We start from the raw sequence: 8375 nt of genomic DNA on the forward strand, positions 1-8375 counted from the left end.
CCTAGCATGCCTTTTCCACTTAGTCTCCCTTCACGCCGCGATTCAGGAACACCAATCGGCTTAAGGTCAGGAATAAAGTCAACACGGAATTCTATGACCTCCTCTGTTCCATAGCCCTTGGAGATGCTTCCTTCTGACCTAGCACGGTTATGAACATATTTCTTCAAGACTCCCATGAACCTCTCGAAGGGGAACATATTGTGTAGAAACACATGACCGAGAATGGAAATCTCATCAACCAGGTGAACGAGGAGATGTGTCATAATATTGAAGAAGGATGGTGGGAACACCAGCTCAAAACGAACGAGACATTGGACCACATCATTCTGCAACCTCGGTAGAATTTCTGGATTTATTATCTTCTGAGAAATTGCATTGAGGAATGCACATAGCTTCACAATGGGCGATCGAACATTTTCCGGTAGAAGCCCCCTCAATGCAATCGGAAGCAAGCTGTGTCATTATCACGTGACGAGTCATGAGACTTCGGGTTCGGAATGTTTTCTTCTCCATATTTATTATTCCCTTTATATTGGAGGAGAAGCCGGACGGGACCTTGATACTGCGCGAGACATTCAAAAATATTTCCTTCTCTGCTTTTGTAAGAGCGTAGCTGGATAAATGACGTCCTTTAACTCTCTCATGCAGCTTTTTGGGGTCTTTCCAACGTTGCTTGGTCCTCTCGTGCTTACGGTGTATCTTTTGTCTTCCCGTACACGCCCGGAAAGCCTAACGAGGTTAACGCAAAGATTCTTCGTCACGTGCATCACATCGATTGAAGAGCGGACCTCTAAGACTTTCCAATATTCTAGCTCCCAAAAAATAGATTTCTTCTTCCACATGGGCGCGTGTCCGGCATCGTCATTCGGAACAGACCGTCCGCCAGGACCCTTTCCAAATATTATATCTAGATCCTTGACCATACCAAATATATCAACACCATCACGATGGGGAGGCTTCCTCCGGTGATCAGCCTCACCGTTGTAATGCTTTCCTTTCTTTCTTACGGGATGGGTAGTCCTAAGAAATCGACGATGCCCCAGGTACACGACCTTCGACCTTTTTCCAAATAATCACCTTCGAGCTCATGTAAACAGGTGCGTGCATGCATTGTATCCCTTGTTTTACTTGTCCCGAAATGTTACCAAGAGCAGGCCGGTCATTGATGGTTACGAAAAGCATCGCTCTTAGGTCAAATTCCTCCTGCTTGTGCTCGTCCCACACACGTACACCTGCTAGGGACCACAGCTGTAGAAGTTCTTCGACTAATGGCTTCAGGTACACATCAATGTCATTCCCGGGTTGCTTCGGGCCTTGTATGAGCACTGGCATCATAATGAACTTCCGCTTCATGCACAACCAAGGAGGAAGGTTATATATACAACTAGTACAAATGCCCGTGCGTTGCTACGGGTCCTTAAATTTTATTTTTCAATGCACATATATACTTCATAACTTATTATAAAAATTTAAAGAAAATTAAGGATATCATAATATACTACATCATGATAATACCGAACACAATAGCAAGACAACATTGTTTCTTGTTACTCTTTCGCAGTAAGTCACACTTTTGTTCTGGGCCGTCATAACTGTCAACTCAACAACCTCTTTTAGATATATTATTGTCTCACAAAACGTGGGTGCTGCAAACACAGGGAAGAATATTTCTTTTCTAATTAGTCCAAACAACATTTTGTTATTCATAGTTAAATGTCCGTGTGTTGCCATGGATAAAAATAATTTCATCTTGTCGAACATCGCAAGCACGATGACTTTTAGTTTTTTAATACCCCATCCTATACAATGCCATTTTTATCCCTCTCACTAACCTTCTGAGGACAACATGCGTTCTTTCTGTTCTTTATTACCCTTTTCGCTCATGTCATATTAGCGGTACTTTTATTATATAAGTACGTCAATAACAATAATTACTTTGTTAATCCTCAATCGGCATCGATTCAAAAATTGCAATAGAATGCGGAATGTGAAGCAGCGAGAAAGAAATATAGCATGTCTCTTTTTTCACATAAATGCATAGCAAAATCAATGAAGCTCTAGCCCAGATATATTTAGAAGATTTCTCAACTATACTCGCTATTGAAACTATGATAAGTTACTAATTTGTATAACATGCAGCAAAATAATTATGATAGCATTACAATACATTTGATGCTTGAAGGATCTAAATGTTTTATTCCATTAAAATACTAAAACGATAGAGAAATTTAAATGCATGCTAACGAAGGTCATGCATCATTCTGAGGTCAACATAAATCTTGAAGACGCCCATCTTACTAAGGATTTTAATATACAAATATCTAACATTATCACAACAGAAACTCATAATTTTTCCTCTTTCATATTGTTATGGGCAGACACGACAACTACATATCATGTATTATCAATAGTTCATACACTGCTTTGAATATGTTGCCATACTATATAAAACTAACACTTACAGAAATAAGTCTCAATAGTGTTCCATCCAAGATTTGGTACCAACTCCTTGTAGCATAACATAAATTTCAATGTCAGTGTCAACAACGGCCTGTGAAATCTACGGGAGCATACAAATTACAGTTCTTCTCAACTCTCAAGTGTCTTAATTTCTTGTTCATGTAACAAAACAAAAACCAATTGAAGCCGAATGAATAATCAATACATATTACAGGTGTGGGTACATACTACATACACTTGTCTTCCACAATTGATGAACCGCGCTTTGTTGCTACTAATTGAACGTTATTCTCTCCCTCATGAAGAGATTACGTCATGTTCTCATCAAGTAATTCGAGCTCATCGAGCTCCAGCTTGTCTCCCTGGTATAAAATATAGCAGAGGGCCTGCAGGGGAGGAATAAATACAACAATGTAAGCAGCAAGGATGCAGCTTACTAAGAATCTAGTAGAGATAAATATATGTCCTTGCCACAAACATGTTGTAGCATTCTTTGTTCTCTTATTTTTTCTTACGCTGGTTTTGGGTCGAATGAGAAGGGACTGGGCTAAAAATAACTTGGTGTACTAAAAGTGGGACTAAAACTTGTTGTCATCCTGTCACCCCACTGTTTGTAATTTCTGGCACATAAGAAGTTCAGTTAACTTGGAGCTTTTATATACAACATGTTCATTTATCTTGCAACAAGTCATTATTATCATGTTAGTCATGCTTCTAGAGTGGTTTAAACTTACTAAGCAGAAGAACTCAATCTTTGATTCAACAACCTGAAGTGAATCTGAATTACAGGGAGAAGATTGTACCCCATGAATACATTGTATTCTTACTTTGTGACTCGGACACTGTACACCGGAAAGCATAGTAATTTGAGGTTTGGCCAGTTTTGCATCCAGTGGTAGTTATTAGTGGACTATAACGAAGTCAGAAACCCTATTTTTTAGAGATCCTATTTTTCAGCCACAGTAATACTCTTAGTTGATCATTTTATCAGGTGTTGAATAACCTATATTTGAATTTAGTGAGGTGGTAATTGCCACGGTATGTAGAACAACTTACACTTGAGAGTGTTCACCATCGCTTGCCCTTCACGCGCGATGCCGCCGCTGGAGCTGCCATTTAACATAGATTACAGATCATAGAAAAAATAGCCGCATAATATCTCAAAACTATAAGATCATCTTAAGTATTTAATCTGAATAGGTGAATTTCTGGGATGCAGTGAAGAGGAGCAGCAAGTTTCCAGGGATGCGGTGAAGAGGAGCAGCAGGCGGCGGGGGATGCTATACCAAGCTGGGTTGATCACTTCATGCACTGCTGCTGGATTTTGCATTACATACAATTTTGCTGTTGTATACTGATATATTTGCTACTCTTTAGTCGGTACGAAAGTGAAATGCAGAGTATTGCTTTCCTAGCTGTTGTTGTGAATTCGCTATTATTGCCTGCTGCATTGGTTAGTTTGCACCATCATACCCAAATTACACCCAACTCATGGGCAGACTAAAATTGAATTCTGTTCAGCTAGTACTTTGTTTCATTGAAATGTAATCCAATAAAAAAACCTATAATAAACTTGCTTTTGTAAAAATGTCTTGCACCTCGAATAGAAGTATTCTCCAGAAGTTCTATAATTATTAATTACTCCCAGACTACTCATGGGTTCTAGAATTGTTCTTGCAAAAATATCTTTTTCTAATATAATGAGCAGTGTTATTTGTGCATCCAATAAAAGAAATATAATCTGAAACAAACAGAAGGCAAACTGTAGCAATGATCAGATAAAGATACAACATAATGCAATATTTTTATTTATTAAACATAGAAGACATGTGATTTCTATCACTAATGCACGGTCTATCAAGTGAATTAATGAACTCAACTTTCTCCATGTTAATTTGAGGTTAGGTTTATAAACCACCAACTTTAGAAAGGAGGAAAACAGCAAGCAGATAAAACTACACAACTTCAGAAAGGAAGAAAATAGAAAGCAGTGAAAGAAGACCTTACAAAACATGGAAGCAATCATTACAACAGCAATGCACAAACTTGCGGACGGCATGCATCTCCTCAAGCAACAACCCATTATGATACTTCTTCGCTGAGCCAAGTTAGTAAAATAACAGCAGGAATAACCACCAATACATAGCTTTTCTTATGCACAGAATGTCTAAATATGAATGCTATTTGATCCACCAATTTTTTCTCCAAAACAGTTACTTATACTAAATATAACCAATATGTTGATGATAGTTCGATTGTCACTTATTTCCAGCACATTTGCCTCCAGAAATAACTAATATAGTAGGAAGGATTTTTTTTTCAAATTACTTGTACTTACAAAAATGGCAGGAACATCCATGTAGGCAGGATGCGCGCCGTGGCTGCGTGTGAGCTCTCGAATGTTCGAGGTCTGCTGTGGGAGGAGCTGGTGTCATGGTCGGTCAAGCCCTATGGCAGCTTCTCCTTCTGTGGCATACTCATGATATTTTCCCAGACCCCATTTTTCCACATGATATGCCAACAAAAACTGAAACAGCAAGCACCCAACCATCAGGGAACACTGTAGAGAGACAGTATTTAGACAAAAGTATTAGTGAAATTTATCAAAATCAACTGGTCTACCAAACCATAACAACATACACTGAATGCGCATTCTTATTGCTTTTGGGTAGCAAATCCAAGCATGCACATACTGAAGGTAGATGACAGAATTTCCATGTTCAGGTGTAACAAGAGTAAGAAAATAAAATTCAAATGTTTACTTTAAATTGCAAATTATGTACTGTATGAAAACACCAAACTAATGTAGTTTCAACAATAAGTAATAGTAAGAATTCATTCAATACATAAACAAGGTACTCATTCTATTTGATAATAAAATCATGCCTTCTTAAATGTCCGAATTAAAACATAGTTGGTTCCTAGCTGGCTAACTGCATCTGCTTAATAGTATGTACCGGTTATAAATAGTAGGCAAACCCCAAATCTGATAGCACAGAGTGATCAAATTTTAAATTTGCACAAATAAAGTTTGTCTAAATTTCACATTGCAATATCAATCTGGAATCATAAATAAATCTAAGTGATAGCAAATCAAGAAATTGCACCTGTAGTTCTTCACTAAACCAATGAAGGTAATACAACTCAGCATAATCGGAAGATGATATACTTCAATGGGGTCAAACATGTATCTAGTATAATAACAGGAAGATGTAGGAGAGAAGAAACAGTACGTCTCATTGCCGTGTCCTGATGCTACTATGACTTTGATAGTTCAAAAAGTCCGAGTGCGCTCCAGGGCACCAACGCCAGCCTCACCGTCACCTACCCTGACAACTTCCCGGCTACTGTCGTTTTTTTTCAGCCATCATCCCCTGCGAGGGCTGATTCCAAACGCTCCAGCCAAGATATCAACCTGACTTGCAAAAAACTCTTGTTGGTAAAATTTAAGGAGATATATCTCTCACAAACCCTTAATGATTCTTATTAAATTAACAGAATTTATTTTTTAATCACAAATAGAACTACAAGCAACAAAACCAGTGAGACAGATTTACATTGGTGGTAATGAGTAATCAGCAAAAACAGGGGTACATGTTCTTTAAATTTACAATGGTACCTCTAAGAACTTTGCTTTATTCGACTTAAGATTAAGATTGGGTATAGAAGTTATGATCCTTCTATTGAACTAAGTGACACAATATTGCCTCCAATGGTAGGAATGAGAACGCTGCAACATTGATAGAAAAGAAATGGACTATTTCTTTACATTGAACCACTTCCAGGACATAAGTTTGCATGATATAGATATATAGGTGTAACCTGATTGATAGCAGCCATTGTTTAACAATCTTGTAACTAAAAAAAAGAGTTCGCAAAGAAAAGAGGTCAAGATGTGCATACTTGTGCGGTTGATGCTATTTTTCAGATAGCACATCTCAGGGCTCAATAAAAGCACAATGAAAGTTGTAACGACATTCATAGCAGTTTGGTATGAGCCATTCTTTTACGAATTTCTTGAACATATTGCAAAATTCTGGATTCTGGATTGTTACTCATGAAAAAGGAATCATGTACTCGGTCTGAACTTTAATAATTCTATGGAGTATGTACACTATTATGCACCAATCCCGTACCCAGCACAGCAACTATGCAAACCAAAGCCTACTACAAACACATGTGAAGTATGCGAATGGGCTGACAGAAGGTAGCAGAAAAATATGTGATCGAGCAAAACAATCCAAGGAAGACAGTGTTCCTCACCGGCAAAACAATCAAGCAGGGCAGGATTCCTCACTGGCAAAACAAATCAACACAGGGTCCGGATCGGGCGGATCTCCGGTCTGAGCAGCGCCGAGACGCCCAAATCGGACCGGCCCTCCTCACTCGTCTCCTGGGATCAGACCACCCTGCGAGATCCGAGCAGTAGAGGCATGACGGCGACGCGAATCGGGGCGGTGGGCCGCAGGATCGGGGCGCAGAGGACGGTAGGAGACCCTAGGAGGAGCAGGCTAGGGCTCGCCGGCGTGGGGGTGGAGGCGGATTCCAGCGAGTAATACCCATGTCCAATTACTTCATCCTCCCGGATCCCCTTCTTTCCTCTGAGCCATCTTCAAGATGAATTTCAACGATTGAGTCTGAAGGCAAGCTCTCCCGAACCCGCCAAGAAATCAGTTGATGTATCCCGTCGATGCGCCAGCGAGCTCCGAGCCGCCACTGCCAGCGGGAACGCCGCGCCGCCACTGTCCTCCCGCCGCTGTGCCATCGAGCTCCGCGATGTACTGCCATGGCATCCGGCCTTCCGCCTCGTGTTCACATGTCTCCGAGAGCTTGACTGTGGGGGACAACGCCGGGAGCCTCCCCATGGAGCGCGCATCGCCGACGCATCTCCAGCGGGGATCGAGGGGAGAACGCAACCACTGCACGGGAAGGGCCGTACAGGTCAAGGGCTGGGCAGGCATCACGGTCGCAAGGGCCCGTGGTCGGGAGTTTTATCACGCGAAAGTACCATTCCACCGGCCGGAGGAGGTGGTCGTCGCCGGTGTCCGCAGATCGATGGGGTGGCGGGGGTATGTGGGGGAGCGGTAGCTGGGCAGTCGAACCCTAGCTTCGCTCGGGAATCATTTCCTGGTTTGGGGACGAAGCGGTATGTAATTACTTGGTAATGGCAGTGGTGGGTAATGAGATTTAGTGGGAGGGTATCGGTCTAAGAAAATATGCATGACGAAATCTTGACCGGAGGAAACCTCCTTTTTATATAGTAGAGAAAGAGTCACAGGCCAGGTGCTATGGCTGCAGCTCTGCTCTCCAAAAGGATTCATGCCATCTGTACTTAGACCAAACCTTAAGTTCCTTGCATCCTGTGCAAAGTTTGGGAACTCTCTATCGATTTTTCTCCATTGGGATCCATCGGCAGGGTGCCTCAACATCACGTCTTTCTTACGGTCTTCTTTGTGCCATCGCAACAACCTAGCGTGCTCTTTATTTACGAACAAGCGTTTCAGTCGTGGTATTATAGGAGCATACCACATAACCTTGGCGGGAACCCTCTTCTTGGGGCGCTCGCCCTCAACATCACCAGAGGTCATCTCGTCCGATCTTATACCGCAATGCGAGTGCACACCGGACATGCATCCAAATTCTCGTACTCACCGCGGTAGAGGATGCGATCATTAATGCATGCATGTATCTTTTGCACATCTAATCCTAGAGGGCGGACAATCTTCTTCGCTTCGTACGTACTCGGCGGGCAATTCGTTACCCCTTGGAAGCTTCCTCTTAATTATTGTCGACAACTTTCCAAATCCCGAGTCGGTGACACCGTTCTCCGCCTTCCATTGCAACAATTCCAGCGTCGTTGCCTAGCTTTTTATGGCCATCTTCGCAAGTTGGGTATAACAATTTGTTGTGATCTT

General features: G+C 41.5%; 1 long non-coding RNA gene across 2 annotated transcripts; it reads right to left on the reverse strand.

Moving 5' to 3' along the window:
• Positions 1 to 2420: 2420 nt before the first annotated feature.
• LOC124654505 lies at positions 2421 to 7630 on the reverse strand. Of its 2 annotated transcripts, none has more exons than XR_006988376.1 (4): positions 6724 to 7630; positions 5694 to 5875; positions 3517 to 5020; positions 2421 to 2846 (listed from the first exon to the last, which is right to left on the reverse strand). It is a non-coding gene; the product is annotated as an uncharacterized LOC124654505 (long non-coding RNA). The 2 variants fall into 2 exon arrangements; XR_006988375.1 differs by having other exon boundaries at positions 3517 to 4987; positions 6724 to 7628.
• Positions 7631 to 8375: the final 745 nt, after the last annotated feature.

Source organism: Lolium rigidum, chromosome 5, assembly GCF_022539505.1.
Source record: "Lolium rigidum isolate FL_2022 chromosome 5, APGP_CSIRO_Lrig_0.1, whole genome shotgun sequence".
NCBI lineage: Eukaryota > Viridiplantae > Streptophyta > Magnoliopsida > Poales > Poaceae > Lolium > Lolium rigidum.